Raw genomic sequence first — 18,656 nt, 5'->3', positions numbered from 1 at the left:
ACAATTTGGTGCATTCTAACAAGCATAAATAGTTATCTACATGATGACCCAGAAATTCCTTTCCTTTGTATTTACCTGGAGTCATTAAAACTTACATTCACACAAAAACTTGTTTTGTTCATAACCACTAGAAAGTAGAAAGAGCCGGGCAGTGGTGGCGCATGCCTTTAATCCCAGCACTTGGGAGGCAGAGGCAGGCGGATTTCTGAGTTCAAGGCCAGCCTGGTCTACCGAGTGAGTTCCAGGACAGCCAGGGATACACAGAGAAACACTGTCTCGAAAAACCAAAAAAAGAAAAAAGAAAAAAGAAAAGAAAAGAAAGTAGAAAGCCTATATGTCTGTCATCATCAACTTTGTATAAACAGAAACTGGTGTTCATGTAATGCAATACTACTCTCTGAAAAGCAAGTGTTGATACATAAAGCAGCCTGTAGGGGGCCGGCAGTGGGGGTTGGGGGGAGGGAGAGCTGGCCCCACCCCTCGAGGTGAAATTGGCCCTACCCCTTGCCAACCAGGGCATGGCTTTCCTCAGTTGATGGCTTGTGATATAGAGGTAGGCAGAGAAAAACTCATCTTCCCTTAGGGAGTGGGTGGTGCTGGCCACAAGGAATTTGATGATGCTTCAATACGTATATGAACAACACAAAATGGACTTGCTTTTTCCTTTGTTGAGGGGCAGGGAGAGGCACAAAGGAGAGGGACAGACATGAGAATGACTGGAAGGTGAATGCTATCAGGGTACATGATGTAAGTAAGATTCCCAGAAAATTATTACATGCATACATACATACATACAAGCAGCCTGTGGGGATGTCACTCAGGAGGGCTTGTTTTGCAGGTTTTCAGCCATGTAATAGTCTAGAAAAGGTACCTGATTGGGAGGGCAAAGCAGAGATTTTTCAGAGTTACTATGAAAACTGTCTGAGGTCATGAAGTAGCAACATAGGGTTTCAGAGTGATGCAGCCATCCCAGCAGTTTGGGTGATAATTACACAAATATGTATGTGTATTAAACTTTATAGTAATCTATGGCAGAAAAAATTCCTGTAAATTTTTTTTTCTATAAAAGAGAGAGACAAGGAGACAGAGACGAGAGGGGAGGGGAGTGGAGGGAGGGAGTAAGGGAGAAAGAGAAAAGATGAGAGGCTGGAGAGGTGGCTCTGAGGTTAATGCTTGTTGCTATTGCAGAAGACTGGAGTTCTGATCTCCTTACCTTTGTCAAAGAGTTCACAACTGCCTGTTCCAGGGGATCTGGCTTCTGTGGGCACCTGGTCCCAAGTGTGTACATATAGAGATATATAAATGAAAAAAGTGCAATTTTAGTAAAATGATGAGGGGGCTAGAGAAATGACTTAGTGATTAAGAACACTTACTGTAGCCAGGCAGTGGTGGCGCACACCTTTAATCCCAGCACTTGGGAGGCAGAGGCAGGCGCATTTCTGAGTTTGAGGCCAGCCTGGTCTACAGAGTGAGTTCCAGGACAGCCAGGGCTACACAGAGAAACCCTGTCTGGAGAAACATACATACATACATACATACATACATACATACATACATACATACATACACTAACTAACTAACTAACTAACTAACTTACTGTTCTCACAAAGGACCCAGGTTTAGTTCCTAGAACCTACATGGTGACTCATAACCATCTTTAACATCAATTCTCTGAAGCCCCTTATCAGGTTTTGACATCTTGATAATATTTTTAGGAAGTTAATTTTCAGTGGTTTTGTCTTGTTTCTAATTTTTTATTACATTTTATTACTGTCTTAGTTAGGGTTTTACTGCTGTGAACAGACACCACGACCAAGGCAACTCTTAAACAATATTTAATTGAGACTGGCTTACAGGTTCAGAGGTTCAGTTTATTATCATCAAGGTGGGAGCATGGCAGCATCCAGGCAGCCATGGTGCAGGAGGAGCTGAGAGTTCTACATCTTCACCTGAAGGCTGCTAGGAGAAGACTGGCTTCCAGGCACCTAGGACAAGGGTATTAAAACCTTCACCTGCAGTGATACACCTACTTCAACAAGGCCACCCCTCCTTATAGTGCCACTCCCTGGGTCACACATATACAAGCCATCACAATTACATCCAGCACCCTTTTCTGACATCTACAGTCTCTGCATGCAGGTGGTACAAATAAACCCACATAGACAAACATACATAAAATACTACTAAAAAAGCAACTTTAAAATGCATGTGGCTGGGGTAGCCACACCTTTAATCCCAGCACTCAGGAGGAAGCAGAGACAGGTGGATCTCTGAGTTCAAGTCCAGCCTTGTCTACAGAGTATGTTCCAAGACAGTCAGGGCCAAGATAGACAGAGAGAAACCCTGTCTCAAAAAAAAAAAATAAAAAACAAAAATAAAAAAAACAAACTAACTAATGTTTAAAAGGATATGGTACCTGGGCATGGTGGTGCACACCTTAATACTGGCACTCAGGAGAAGAGGTAAGCAGATCTCTGTGAGTTTGAGACCAGCCTAGTCCACATAGTAAAACCCTGTCTCAGAAAACAAAACAAAATGATGGGGTATATTTGTCTCTTTTGATTTAATTATATAATTTATAACAGTAGTATAAGCATGGATCTGAGTGTGTCCTTCTAGAGAGTTTGTACAAACATTTTAATTTTGAGTTTTATAAATTGACAAAATGACTTGACTAAAAAATGATATATACAGCTCAACTGTTAGCCACTCCCCTTTTGATAAGTAATTTGGACTTTGTAACCGATTCCCCCAGCCATGCTGGAATTTTGACTGTCTTGATCTTGCATGTGCCTTGTAGATGCAGCCCCAGCCTCTTTGATCTCATGTGTGCAGCAGCTTTGTCAAGTGCGGAAAACGGTGCTTTGACTCCAATACCCTCCACTTCTGTCTCTTACTTGTCGCTCCCTCTCATTGGCAGCAGTAGGTGAACTCGGGGGCTTTTGGAGGGGAAAAAGGTCATGTGAAGTTGGAAGGGAAGTTGGGAGGGAATAGTGGTGTGTGGGCGGGGATTATAGGAGAAGGAAGGAATGAAAAGTGAATCTGAAAACTTACTTTTCAAAATATTAAGGGCTGGAGAGATGGGTCAATGATTAAGAACACCGGCTGCTCTTCCAGACATCCCGAGTTCAATTCCCAGCAACCACAGGGTGGTTCACAACCATCTGTAATAGAATCTGATGCCCTCATCTGGTGTGTCTGAAGACAGTGACAGTGTATTCATCTAAGTAAAAAAAAATTTTTTTTAATTAAATAAAAAATTTAGCCAGGCAGTGGTGGCACACACCTTTAATTCCAGCACTTGGGAGGCAGAGGCAGGCAGATTTCTGAGTTTGAGGCCAGCCTGGTCTACAGAGTGAGTTCCAGGACAGCCAGGACTACACAGAGAAACCCTGTCTCGAAAAACAAAACAAAAATAAATAAATAAAAATGAGAACTATCGTATAAATAAACTTAACTAGTAAAAAGAAGAATTAATTTGGAGCTAAGGATCTGCTCTGTGGTAATGTGCTTGCTTAGAATGCACTGGCTGAGGCTTCAATTCTCCATATCCCCCCTCCCACATATACACACAAAAATACCCTAGTTTCATTTACCGTAGACGTGCAAGAGCTATGTGAAGAGAACTTCAAATCCCACTGTGGTCATAAATATTTGCATGTATGCAAAGGTATTCCCCCTATAGATAATTGAGCATTACCAAACATATAAATATTGGAGAACCATTAAGCATTAAGAGTCTCATTGCTACCGGGTACCATGGTCATAGCAAGATGTTCTGGGTTCAGCCAAGCATTGTGGACAGCGTGGTGGATTGGCAGAGCCAGCTGCCACACTGGTATCTTGTGGGTGCCAGGGCTAGTGTTTCTAACTAGCTGGAGTGGTGGTCCAGAGCCAGAGCTGCCTGGGAAAATGGCGACTACCCAGGAACAGCCTGGACTGGGTGGCATTTTAAAAATATTAACCGCAACAACTTTACATCACAGTATTTCAGCCTTTCTCATAAGATGAAATGTGATTTTAAAAGGGGGGAGAACGTGTAATTTAAACATGAGCCAGGTGGCTAGCGTTCATGTTGATAAAATGTGCTACAGGATGTTTCCCACTCCCCACCCTGGTTTATGACCAGCTAAATAATGAGTTAAGAATTCTCTACTATTTTCATGATGTGGGTTGGGATTTCTCCGCTGTTCCCTCTTGGTTTCCCCCTTCACTCCCCTAGTTTGTGGTTTTCTCCTTTAAATACCCCTTGCTCCCGAGCCTCGAGGTTGACACTCCTCTTGGGAGTCTCAGCCTCAGCCGACTGATATCCTAAAATCCGGAAATAAAGCCTTTTGCAGTTTGCAGCAAGTTCGGTCTCTCAAGTGATTCTGGGTAGTCATAATCTCCTGTGGCTTGTGTGGGGTTCTCCCCACTCCAGGGGCCTTACAGCAGGAAGCATGGTAATGTGCAGGCAGACATGGTGCTGGAAGAGCCCAGAGTTCTTCATCTTGATCCACAATTAGCAGAAGGGGGCTGTCTTCCACAGACAGCCAGTCGGAGGCTCTGATTCCACATAAGTGGAACCTGAGCATAGGAGCCCTTAAAGCCCACCTCCCACGGTGACACACTTTCTCCAACAAGGCCACACCTCCTAGCAGTGCCTGCCACTCCTTATGGCCAAGCATCCAAACATGTGAATCTATTGGGGGCCAAACCACCACAAGGCCTAACGCACAGGTTGGAAGTCTTGCCTGATACGGTAAACAGGAGGTCAAGGAGGGAACCTACTAGTGCATTGGTACATGCCCTTCTTAATGTTTATGCCCATAGATTATCCTGCTCTTGCCTTTGGTCAGAGAAGCTTCTCTATGCAAGGAGTGATGGCTAATGCAGAGGCTCACAACTGGCCAACGTACTGAGGACAAGTGACTGTTGCATGTTAAGCCCCAAATGAAACATCTCTACCGTCCCTGCAAGGCTCAGGGCATGCCATGGAAGAAGGGCAGATGAATTGAGTCAAAGGGCGCAGAGGATGCTATGAAATGCATCTTCCAGACATGGCATGGCTGTTGTATTTGTGAACTCAGTTATTTTTCTATTGCTCTGATAAAACACTGTGACTAAGGCAACTATGGTAGTTTGAATGAGAATTCACAGGCTCATATATTTGAATGCTTAGTCACCAGGGAGCTGAACTGTTTCAGAAGGATTAGGAAACTTACCATTAGCCCATGGTAGGTGCTGACATCCCTGGGCAGGTTGTCCTGCGTTCTATAAAAAAGCAGGATGAGTAAAGCCATAAGGATCGGGCCAGTAAGCAGCACCCCTCCATGGCCTCTGCTTCAGCTCCTGCTTCCAGGTTTCTGCCCTGCTTGAGTTCCTGTCCTGACTCCTTTGATGATGAACAGTGATGTGGAAGTGTAAGCTGAATAAACCCTTTCTTCCCCAACTTGCTTTTTGGTCGTGGTTTGTTGTTTTGTTGTTGTTGTTGTTTGTTTTGTTTTTGTTTTGTTTTGTCAAAGCAATAGAAACCCTAACTAAGACAGTGGCCCTCAATTTTTCTTAACAAATACCAACAGCAAAAGAGGCAAATTGAATATTGGATAGGATTATGAAATAAAAAGAACACATGAGGGGGCTGGAGAGACGACTCAGTGGTTAAGAGCACTGACTGCACTTCCAGAGGTCCTGAGTTCAAATCCCAGCAACCACATGGTGGCTCACAACCATCTGTAATGAGATCTGATGCCCTCTTCTGGTGTGTCTGAAGACAGCTACAATGTATTCATATATAATAAATAAATAAATCTTTAAAAAAAAAAAAAAAGAACACATGAGGCCAGCCTGGTCTACAGAGTGAGTTCCAGGACAGCCAGGGCTACACAGAAAAACCCTGTCTCAAAACAAAACAAAAAACCTCAAAAAAAAAAACCCCAAAAACAAAAAAAAAGAACACATTACACATGTGTGTATTATACACATGTACTTGTAATTTATTAAAGTCTACTGGAGTCCTCTACATAATTCCCCCCAGCTTTCCAAAAGAACCCAACAATATTCCCCCTATCGGTTCCACATTGCACATGAATGAAGTTCTATGAGTTTAATTGCTTTCACGACATTTCCAGAAAGTATCAATACCACAGTCAGGATGCAAGATCCTGCCTACTGGTCCCCCCAAGCTGAAAACTTTGGGAATTTGGATCAGGCATCCTTATTTGGAGAGAGACTTCCTACTCTAAAGCCTGATTTTCTTATCTTTTGTTTTGTTTGAGGCATGGGATCCTCCACTGGAGATGAGTATCCATCCTGAGCTGCAAGGCCTCCGCTGATGTGGATTTTTTTTTCTCTCCAGTTCCCAGGAAAGTGTGTGTGGTTCTAAGTAGTGAAGCGTGATGTAGTTAGGAGGTGCAGCTGTCAAACAGGCCGGACTTGTTTGGCTACACCATAAAACACCAGGCTTTGCACAGAGAGGAGCCAGCCTAGTATTCCAGGACTTAGCTAAGTATAGCCTGATCATTTAGGAACATTACCAAAAGAATGACGTACTGTCGAAACAGATTTACAAATCTTTTCTGAGCTCCTGCTGTGACCAGAGACCTTCTATGTTGTTGGTGTTCTGTTGTGTTTTCTAGAAACATTTTAATAACAGTTCACAAAAGCATACCAATGACCTGGCATCCCACAGGTTTTTAACCATGAAGAATGTTGTTTGTGCCAAGTCAGAATCTGATTATAGTTAAATGATGACGGTGTCACCAATAAACAAGTACACCCTCCTCCATGGCTGAGAAGTTGTTCCAATGCACTGCCCAGGCTAGCCTTGAACTTCGGAGGGCCAAGCTGGCTTCAGACTTGTAGCAACCTTCCAATTCAGCCTTTCAAGTGCTAGAACATGAGCCACCCAACATGGAAACACACTGTTTTGCTAAATGGACTTGCACCTCTCCCAGGAAGCACAGTAGGGCTGACCCTGTTGGTTGGGGGTCAGGGTAAGCCGGCCCCAAGAATGTGAGAATGGGCTGGCCCTGTCACTTGTCTGCCAGGGTGGTGTGGGCTAGGGAGAGATGCCTTTTTTCCACCCTCACCCCTCACTATCTATGGCAGGTGGGAGAGCTGGTCCTCCAAGGTCATAAAGCAGGGGAGGTGGTCCTGCTCCTCATTGGCTGCAGCACTTGGGAAAGCAGGCCCCCACTTCACCCAGGTAGCACAATAGAACTGGCCCTGCTGGCATGGGCAAGAAAGAGTAAGCTTGCCCTGAGGTCATGAAAGTGAAAGCTGTCTCTGCCCTTTGCTGGTTGGGACATTGAGTGAGCCACCTGGGATAATGTTGAAGAGCTCACCCTGGTGGTGTGGGTGTGGGAGAACTAATGATCTAACCAGCTTAGCTACCACCCAGACTCAGATCCAGGGCTTTGAGTTAGCCCTCCGGAACATCTACCCAATCAGTGAACTGCTGGAATGCAAGAAGGGTCTGGTTCTGTAGATCCAAAGCTGCAGGATCTCTAAGACACAGGCAACAACAGGATATCCGAGAGAAGTCTCCATGAGGACCCAGTATAGGTAGTGTAGCAGAAGCCAGAGGCCTCAAACCAGACTGATGACTCATTGTAATGAACATTTGCATTTGCAAGTAAAAAAAGCAGGGACACACTGTGACACACACAGCTTCCACCATGAGACTTTTTCTGTTTTCTTTTGTGGAGAAGATTGCAGGAGCAGAGAGCGAGTAGGAAGGGACAGGGAGATGAGGCGTTTGGGGTGCATGATGTGAAGTTCACAGGGAATCAATAGGAAGCTAAATTTTAAAAAAGAATTTGGGGGTAGAATATATTCAATGTACATTATCCAGTTGTTTGAAAATATCTATGTAATACAAAGAAAAAAATAATGTTAAGAAATTCGGTGTTTCTCCTGAAAAGGGCCAAACAAGGTATTTGATTTGTGATTCAACTTATGGTTTTAATAGTGGAGTCTCAGATCCTATCTTACTGATCTGCCAAAAGAATTCAATAGCTGACTTCCTATCTTCAAAAGCGTTCTTCCAGGTGCCAAGATTCCACAAGGTTCCCTGCTGCTGGTTGGTGGCTATTACACTGGGTATTTGTAGTTCGTCTATTCTCACTTCCCCAACCTCTGGGCATTTGGGGTACCCTGAACTCAGCCCTTGACCCCCATCTGTCTACATGCCGTCCTCTTGTCTCAATTGTAGATCCAACTGTCTGTACTCATGATCCCCAAATTATAGCGGCAGCCCAGACTGCTCCGAATCCACCTACCCAACATTGCCCACTTAAATTGCAAATTTAATATGAATTCCTGTTGTTTTTCTCTCCAAATCTTTGCCCTCCCACTGTCTTCTCTGTCTTGGTTAATGATAAGCTGAAAACTTTAACAGCTTTGATCTCACTGTCTCTTATCTGTGTCCCCATCAGTAAGCCTGGTCTGTTCTCCCTTCCAAACTCCCATGGAGCCTGCCTGCTCCTCTCTTCCTATGCTAGCAGTAATCAGTCTCTGTAGATCTATGCTGTCCCACCTTTTCTGGCTTCCTTTTGTCAGAATGGATAGAGTGTTTTTGTTTTTAATTGAAATGCCAGACCATCCTGTTCTCCTGTTCAAGTGATTTCCAGAAACTTGCTGTCTGCCGCAGAGTAAAAGCCAAAGCCCTTGAAGGCCCCATATGAACCTTCTTCTTCCCCCACGTGTGCTTTGCCTTCCCATGGTTCCCTCTTTGATCACCTTTCTAGGCCCCCAGCCTGCCCTGTGCTTGACATCCTGAAATAACTATGTGGTTCATGCTTCCCTCTTTCGGATCTTGGTATGTCATCTCAGGAAGGCATTTCCTGACAAACTAGTTGGAAAATTCTAGAACCCATACCTCCCTTTGCCTCAAACCAGTAGTCATGAACTGATGCCATATATTATATTTGATACTACACATCTCACCCTTCATTTTCATGTAAGAAAACATTTCTGAGAAATTTTTGTCTGTTTTAGCTGCTGTTGTATACCCACTGCCTGGCCCATATAATTGTTGAGCAGGTCCATGCTCTCTCTAACAAGGACCACCAGGAACATTTAAAACTGTCGGGTTTTGTCTTTCTGCAATGAGGAAGCATGTGCAGCAGATGGCACCATAGAGAAGCGAATCTGAAGGGCATTCCTAGTACTCTGAATAGTCTGTATAGGTGTACCAGAATGGAGGATTCAAAAGGACAGCAACCCCCTCAAGTTAAAGTTGATTCAGTCTCAGTCCTGAGTTTGCTGTCCCTGTTAATTGTATGTACTGTGTGTATTGCAGCCCCCTTTTATGAAGGCATTGGGTTTATAGCTAAATATAATGTATCTGAAAGGGACTCTGCATGTAGATGGTTACAGGAAGGTCCAGCTTTAAAGGACCAGACTATATGGGACAAGGTATTTGTCTGGGGAAAGTCCCCTTGTCACATCAACACCTCTGCAATTGGACTGCTCCCATAGTTCATTCCAAATGGACTATTCCCCTAGAACAGGCATGGTGGACCTGTTCGACAGGACTGACCCCTTGCGTGAAAGGGGCGGTTCTTAATTCTTCTACCCCAGATAGGTTCTGTATTTTGGTTCAATTTGTGCCCCGCATAACCTATTATTCAGAGGAAATGGTATTGAGAACCTTAGTAGGACAGAATGAGTGAGGCCTTATGAGACAAAGGAGAGAACCTATTTCTTTGACTTTAGCATTAATTCTAGGGGCAGGGCTAGCTGGGATAGCTACACTGGCATTACAGGACAAGAATTATAACAATTTAACAAAAGACATAGATGAAGATATCCAGTGCCTAGAAAGATCCATTTCCCACCTGGAGTGAAACTTAGGTTCTCTGACTGAAGTGGTGTTACAGAACAGGTGGAGATTAAACTTAGTCTTCCTGCAACAAGGAGGGCTTATGTGCCACTTTGCATGAGGAATGCTGCTTCTATGTTAACCATTCATTCTTCAGTCATTGGCTAAAGTCAGGGAAAGCCTGGACAGGCACTGGAGAGAACAAGAAGAATCCAAAAGTTGGTACCATTCACTGTTTGATTCCTTCCCCTGGTTAATAATTCTTATTTCCACCCTCTTGGGACCCTTAGTTATTCTATTACTATCTCAAAATATCAGCCCTGCCAATGTTTGAGAAATGGTGTATTGGAGACAGGCAGTCATAGACACAGTAGAAAGAGAGGTATCCTGCTCATTCTAGGACAATTCGGAAAGGTCTGACAGAGGGGTTGGTATCTGATCTGAGATGTTTGGGGGTTTAGTTATTGCTGTTTGACAGTGTCTTGTGGCTATCTTCCCTCAAACTCACTACTAGTAAAGGATGAACTTCTGGCTCTGTTGCTTGCACCTCCTGAGTGCTGGGATTACAGGTGTGTGCTACCAGTACTTCTGGCTTATGTGGTGCTAGGAAGCAGACCCAAGGGCACTCTCTGACCATTGTAGGCAGGTACTCCACTTACTGAGCTACAGCCCATCCCTGGTCTGAGTTCCTACTGAGAAATATGAATTGACTGGTAAGAAAACACTTTGTTTACTGTGGAGAAACATTTTGAAATAATGACAGATATATCGATGGAATATCTGAGGTTTGCTGTTGTGGGGTCCAGGAGGGACTTGGTGTGTAAAGATTTGGCAAGGAATTGATAATTATTGAAGCTGGCAATGGACAGAAGGAAATTTGTTGTATTTCTATTGTTTTATATTTTATTTTTTATTCTGAAAAATGTCTTACTGCAGGCTGGCCCCAAACTTGTGATCCTCCTGTCTCGGTCTTTGGCCTACCAAGATTAAGGGTATGTGCTACTACATCCAGCTGGCTCACTGTATATTAAACTTTGTATATTTTTAGAATTTTTCAAAATAAACATTCAATCTGGAGTTTTTCTTTTGTATTGTAGTAAACTATAGCTAACACAACATTTCCCAGTTAGTCCTTTTCAAATGCAGAAGTTGCCGGGCAGTGGTGGCACACGCCTTTAATCCCAGCACTTGGGAGGCAGAGGCAGGCGGATTTCTGAGTTCGAGGCCAGCCTGGTCTACAGAGTGAGTTCCAGGACAGCCAGGGCTACACAGAGAAATCCTGTCTCGAAAAAAACAAACAAACAAAAATGCAGAAATCAGGGGCAATAAATACACTTTAGTGCCACACAACTTCCACCACTGTTGATAGACAGAACTAATTTGCATCCCAAACATAAACCCTGCATTACTCATAGTAAGTTCTTTTCCCCCCTCCCATTTTTTCTGTCTCCGTTACATGATATTGAGCTTATTTCACTTAGTGTGATGTTTTCAAGGTTCACCCATGTTGTAACATGAAACGGTTTACTTTTATATACATTCTTCTTTTGGATCATCCTCTTATGTGCTCATTCCAATCAACAGGAACCAATAGTACCAATTATTACATTTATTTACTTATCATCTATCTGTCTGTCTATCTATCTATCTATCTATCTATCTATCTATCTATCTATCTATCTAGTGTAGGTATAGGTATGGGTGTTCGTACATGGCACAGTTTTCATTTAGAGGTCAGAGGACACTTCTAAGACAGTCAATTGTCTCCTTCCACCCTGTGGAGTCTGGGGATTAAACTCAGAACCTCAGGCTTGGTATCAAGAGCCTTTACGTACTAAGTCATCTTACCAACCCCAAATAAAAATTAAAAAAGAAATTCTCTTGGGATGAAGGAGGTGGCTCAGTAGATGAGTGTCCATTGCTCAAATGTAAGGGTCTGTGTTCAGATCTCCAAAACCCACACAGTGGATTGAAGCACAGTGGAGAACTTCTGTAATTACAACACTGACATGGGAGATGGAGACAGGATAGTCTGTACAAGCTGGTGAGCAAGCTAGAATGGAGTGGACAGCAGCAAACAAGAGACACTGTCAGGAGGAAGGTGATGAGCAGCTCTTGAGGATGTCCTCTGAGGTCCACATGTATGCCACAGTGTATGTGTGTACACTAACACTCACACTCACATACATACACACACTCATACACACATTCACACACTCACACACTCTCTCACACAACACACTTTCTTTCATATACAACACATACACTCACACACACAGACACATACACTCACATACATATCCACACAATCACATTCTCACACTCACAACACATACACTTACACAAACACATACACTTACACACACATATACTCACACACACACATTCACACAATCACATACACTTTCTTGCACCTACACTCATACTCCCTGAGAGAAAGAGAGCTATTCTAAAAAGGAAATTCTTACTATTCATGAAATCAATATTCTTAGAATAATCATGCCACCCTTCATATATTCTTTGTCCCTTTATTTTGATAATGCCATTAATTTAATAAACCAGGGAAAATAATTTTGTGTGTGGAAGGTAAATATGAACCACCACTGTCCTTTTCAGGTTCACTGAGATCACAGAGTAGGAAATTTAAGGTCTGGAGATTAGAGAAAGATATTTTTTGTTTTTGTTTTTTTGTTTTGTTTTGTTTTGTTTTTCGAGACAGGTTTTCTCTGTATAGTCCTGGCTGTCCTGGAACTCACTCAGGCTGGCCTCAAACTCAGAAATCCACCTGCCTCTGCCTCCCAAGTGCTTAAAGGCGTGCACCACCACCGCCCGGCGAGAAGGATCTTAATACATGCTATTTGGGTGTTTAATGGCTAGAAGCAGTGGACAATAGGTTTAGGAAACAGAGACATTTGTCACTGCTAGAGGCTCAGGAACAGTTTAGGGAGCTATGGGCTGCAGAGCTACAAGAACTGCTCTAGCATATTTTTATTTATTTATTTTAAAGATTTATTTAATTGTGTGTGTGAGTATACTACCGCTGTCTTCAGGCACACCAGAAGAGGGCATCAGATCCCGTTACAGATGGTTGTGAGCCACCATGTGGATGTTTTTATGGATATCAGTGTCAGTTCTGTCAGAAGCAGGGCAGGTGATTGGGGAGAGAGTTGATCACTTGTATGTACAAAACTAGAAGGTAAAAGTCGAGCTAAGGATGTCCAGATAAAGGAGCTGCAACTGCTCTTACTCATTTTTGGATAATGTTAGCAGCTTACATTTTGAAAGTTGAGTTCAGGACAGCAGAATGTGCTTCCCTACTGTGTATGTCCTTTGAGGATACATTGTATTAGGGACATTCCAGCCTAGTTGGGACAACCAATGCTATCTTTGTACTCTATTCATTATTTAGAATAGAATAAAGGGGTAATTAAATTGTGAGCTAGTCGGGAAACAGAGCCAAAGCTATTAGCTTAGGCATTTATTCACATATAAAAGTTTCAGGGTCATTATTTCAGGGAACAAGGAAAAACATGAGGTTAAAGATGACACCATGCCGGGCGGTGGTGGTGCACGCCTTTAATCCCAGCACTTGGGAGGCAGAGGCAGGCGGATTTCTGAGTTCGAGAGTTCGAGGCTAGCCTGGTCTACAGAATGAGTTCCAGGACAGCCAGGGCTACACAGAGAAACCCTGTCTCGAAAAACAAACAAACAAACAAAAAAAGATGACACCAAAACATCAAAATTCCAACTCTCAGAAGGTTGTGTAGAAAACATGTTATCCATTAAACATCAGTGTGTCATGGTCCTTTTGTTGGAAGATGAACTGTCTGTCAGTCACGCAGTGTCATCATGGCTGTGGAACAGCATTTGTATGAACAGGAGATTCAACCAAAGCATCTCATCTCCATTTTCTTTGTTTCCTAGAACTTACTTAGTAAAACTGAAAATTCTGTAGACATCATGGGAATGGAAGTACAACAGATTTCCTTTTTTGATATGGCACGTGTTCCATCTTTTTTGTTAAAGAAGATTTATTTTTACTAGGTTTTTTTTTACCCATCTGTTCACATTATTTTATTATTGTCTTTTTAAAAGATTTATTATTTATTTAATGTATATGAGTACACTGTAGCTGTCTTCAGACACACCAGAAGAGGGCATTAGAGCCCATTACAGATGGCTGTGAGCCATCATGTAGTTGCTAGGAATTGAACTCAGGACTCCTGGAAGAACAGTCAGTGCTTTTAACTGCTGAGCCATCTCTCCAGCTGTGTTGTCTGTTTTTTTTTTTTTAGGAGATGTCTGTGGTGCAGGTGATTTCTCTGGTGCTTTTCTTGTGACCACTTTGGTCCCGACATGCGGTATGTTGTAATACTTGATATTTCTGTCTTCTGACTCAAGAAAAAGGCTCCCAGGGCAGCATGGATCATGTCTTCTCCCTTTCCTCCTCAGCTTTGGCGCCTCTCATGGGGCCTTGGGTGGCTTTCTACACCATGAGGGAATGTCATGAGGCCTCAGTTGGTTTTTTACTCTGTATTCTCTGTTACTTGGAACAATTCCTCCAGCAATGCTTGGGGCGACCTGTTTCTAGTTTCCCATGACCAGTGTCCTTTACTGAAGTCTTTACCAGTTTTAAGTATGTTCTAAGTTTGTGTGTTAATACCTGCATACACAGGTAGGTGTCTGAGAAGGCCTGAAGGGGGCATCAGATGCCCTGGAGCTAGAAATAAAAGTTGGTTGTGAGCTTGTTGCTGTGGGTGCTGGGAATTGAATTCCAGTCTTCTGCAAGAGCAGCAAGCACTCTTAACTGACCAGTCATCTCTCCTCCCCTCACACATAGGCTTCATCTTTAGACACCAATATTTTATCAACACTCTGGAATCTTCTGTCATTTAACTTATTGAAGTCAACATTTATTGTAGTCCTTTCCATTAAGGCTCTTCTCTGATCTTCTCTGGACCCTCTCTTGGTCCAAGGGCCTGATGAATCTGCTTAAGTGATGGGCAAGGACTGGAACAGTTCATATCTACTGACACTCAGGTGTAACTGCCCATTCTGCCCCACGTTCGGGGGCCACTTTGTCCCGGCCCGAGCTGCTGCTCCGGTTCATGGGTCAGGGTCTAGCAAGAGAGAGAGTGGGAATGGAGGGGCAAGAGACGAGAAGAATGGAGACAAGAAAGAGGGTCTGATCAAGTCTGGTTTATTGAAAGGAAATCCTGAGTATTTATACCCTTTACCATGTGCCTTGCCCTCGTGGACATGCAGGGGAACACAGCTGAAGGCACTATGCCACATGCCTTGCATTGTGGATATCACGTGCGCCTAGCTGCTGGTGGCACTAAACAGCAAAACAAAATATGTGAGAAAAACAAGATGTTTATCAGAGAGTGTTCAGCTGTTGCGGGCTGTTGAAAACTAGTCTCTTGTCAGGGTATATGGTTTGAGATGGCTGCAAAGATGATCGCTGCTTTCTGCTCAGCTCCCAATACTCAGGTTCAATTGCTTTCTCCAATTTTTTATGTCAGTTCATTATCAAAGCAGAGGAGAACCAAAGTCTTAATTAAAGACCAGTTTATTCTAAGAATATTATTATATTGTAGATAGTAAGATTATCTTTTACAATTCCAAGCCTTTTCATTTAATTCATAAAATATACAACACGGTGTCAATTGACAAGGGTGTTTAAACCTGGAAACTTGCAACTAAAATCTTTTGTGAGTTTTTACTTGTAGTGCTTGTAGATAAACATTTGTATGATTCTTTCACTCTGGGAAGTTCAAAATCATTTTTTTTCTTAAAATAAAAACATTTAGTGTGCGTGTGTGTGTGTGTGTGTGTGTAAAGATGGAGAGAGAGAGAGAGAGAGAGAGAGACAGACAGACAGAAAAAAATGGAGACACATGAAAAGATCAGAAGATAACTTTTCAAAGTTACTTCTCGACCTTTCCTGGGTTTCAGAGGGGAGAGATGACTAGCTTGAATTGTCCATTAGCAAACACCATTACCTGCTGAGCCATCTCACTAGTCCCAGGGGTTGAATTCCAGCTCAGTGACAAGTATCTTTACTAGCTGAGCTATCTTATTGCCCTCACAGGCCCTGATTTATATGCTCCTGCTTGCACCACCACCACCACCACCTCCTCCTCCTCCTCCTCCTCCTCCTCTTCTTCTTCTTTCTCCTCCTCCTCCTCCTCCTCCTCCTCTCCTTCTTCTTCTTTCTCCTCCTCCTCCTCCTCCTCCTCCTCCTCTTCTTCTTCTTTCTCCTCCTCCTCCTCCTCTTCTTCCTCTTCCTCCTCCTCCTCCTCCTCTTCTTTTAAGATTTATTTTATATATGTGAATACACTGTTGCTCTCTTCAGACACATCAGAAGAGGGCATCAGATCCTTATACAGATGGTTGTGAGCCACCCTCTGGTTGCTGGGAATTGAATTTAGATCCTCTGGAAGAGCAGTCAGTGATTTTAACCACTGAGCCATCTCTCCAGCCCTGTCCACACATTTCTTCATTTGAGAAGATTGGATTTACTTTAGAATGCAGCTTTTTTTTCTCCTTTTTTTTTTTTTTGTGTGTGTATTTATGTGAATAGCGTCTCATGTGCCCCAGGTTAGGCTCCAGCTTCTATGTAGCTAAAGATGACATTGAAAGGTCATCCTGTCTCCATTTGCAACACCACGCTCAGTGTTTGAGGTACTGCAGATTGGACCCAGGGCTTCCTGCATGCTGGGCAGACTCCCTTATGGTGCTTTCAATGAAAATGATCCCCATAGGCTCATAGGGAGTGGCTCATGGAAGGCATGGCCTTGGAGCAGGTGTGGTCTTATTGAAGGAAGTGAGTAACTAGGAATGGGTTTTGGGGCTTCAGAAGCAGAAGCCAGGCCCAGTGGCTCTGCTGCCTGCCTACCTAGATGTAGAACTCTCCTCTCCCTCTCCAGTGCCACGTCTGTCTGCATGCCACCATGGATCTCACCATGACGATAATGGACTAAATCTCTATGTTGTAAGCCGGCCCCGGTGAATTGATTTTCTTTATAAAAGTTGCTGTGGTCATGGTGTCTCTTCACAGTAATAGAACCCTAACTAAGACATACTTCTTTTCTCTTTTCTCTAATTTTGGTAAAAACAAGACCCCTCATTAGTAATTTGGTGTTAATTAGAATCTGAGGAATGTGGCTGGAGATGGTGCTCAGTGGTACTTTATCTTTAGCATGCATCAAACCCTGGGTTCAATACTCACCACTCAACAAACAAGTACTTATAATTGATAAATGGAAAATTGTTAGTAACCAGGCATTCCCACTGGCCTGCTGTCAGGGACCTAGCAGCAGCTTATGTCATCACCTGCTGCTGCCAGGTGCACCAGGTGTGCTGGGTGCTGCACTTAAAAGGGCCCCCAGACACCCCAGATCTCCCCTCCCTCTCTCTCTCTCTCTCTCTCTCTCTCTCTCTCTCTCTCTCTCTCTCTGAATTCTCTTGCCTTCTCTTTTTTGTCTCTCTTTGTCTTCTCTCAGACTCTCTTTGCTCTTGTCTCTCTCCTTCCCTCTGTTCCTGTCTCCTTGTCTGTCTCTATTTTTCCCTCATGTCTCCACCCTGAGACATCCTTTTGTGCTTCCCTCCTGCAATAAACCTCTTACAGTAGATCTGTTGCATGACGTAATCTCTCAGGGGTACACTTTGGCATGGGCCCATGAAAGGTACCCCATGATCCTCCCTCGAACGCATTATATCCTATAAGAAATAAACTCATTTTTCCTGTTGTTTTCTTCCTCTTTTTTGTACTGAGGCAAAAGTCACAGAGTGGGGAAATAACCATTTGCTTTAATTTTTAATTCCTTAATTAACTATCGTTAAGCATACTAGCCAGTGGTGTTTAGTACATCAAGAATCCAATGTAGTCATCAATTCTATCTAGTTCCAGGATATATTCATCACTCCAAAAAGAAATTTCCATTGAACAGTCACCCATTCCCCCAGTCCCTATGGCAACCACTTTTTTTTATTTCTAGGCTAATCTATTCTGGATATTTCATATAAATGGAATTACAAAATATCCAATCTTTTGTATCTCTCTTCTTTTTGTTAGAATTGAGGTGTTTTGTTTTGAAACAGAATCTCACTGTGTATCCCTGCTTGGCTGGGAACTCACGGAGATCTACTTACCTCTGTGTCCCAAGCACTAGGATTAAAGACGTTCACTACTAGTCCTGGCTTGTGCATTTTGTTTTGGTTTTTGACAGGGTCTTATTTTGTAGTCTAGCTTGGCCTGTAACTTATTACATAAATTCATGATCCTTGCCGGGCAGTGGTGGCACATGCCTTTAATCCCAGCACTTGGGAGGCAGAGGCAGGCTGATTTCTGAGTTCAAGGCCAGCCTAGTCTACAGAGTGAGTTCCAGGACAGCCAGGGCTACACAGAGAAACCCTGTTTTGAAAAACCAAAAAATAAAAAATAAAAATTCATGATTCTCTTACCTCCGGTAACTCAGGTAACTCGGGTAACAATCAGGCACAACTGACTCCATGATGAAAGTGCCATTCCGGCCATAACACTCAGTATGTAGATTTTTATCATCTGCCAAAATGAAAACAAAGCCATCAAAGCTCATAGTTCTTGGGAAGTCTGTAAATGTACTAACCTTATTTTTTTGGCTTTTGTAGTTCTGCTTCTGGGTAACTGTTCTTGTTAACTGAAATATGTCAACCCAGAGCATGGTTTTTGTGTTTAAAACCTTACCCTGAGAAAGGCTCTTGTTGCACTGGGATCCTGAACACCCTAGCTTGTTGTCTAATAAAAGACTTCCAACTGGCTTAAACCAATTTCCGAGTATGTCTGGTGGACACACCACCACCACAC

At 43.1% G+C, this 18,656-nt stretch overlaps 1 non-coding gene across 1 annotated transcript; it reads right to left on the bottom strand.

The window, feature by feature from the left end:
• Window positions 1-6,685: 6,685 nt before the first annotated feature.
• LOC114627198 lies at window positions 6,686-6,818 on the bottom strand. Its single transcript, XR_003712344.1, has one exon. It is a non-coding gene; the product is annotated as a small nucleolar RNA SNORA24 (small nucleolar RNA).
• Between the last annotated feature and the right edge of the window lie 11,838 nt (window positions 6,819-18,656).

The sequence above is a fragment of the Grammomys surdaster genome, unplaced genomic scaffold (genome assembly GCF_004785775.1).
Source record: "Grammomys surdaster isolate TR1022 unplaced genomic scaffold, NIH_TR_1.0 243, whole genome shotgun sequence".
Lineage (NCBI taxonomy): Eukaryota > Metazoa > Chordata > Mammalia > Rodentia > Muridae > Grammomys > Grammomys surdaster.
Note: the sequence above shows the minus strand (reverse complement) of the source record. Positions and strands in the feature narration are given on the sequence as shown.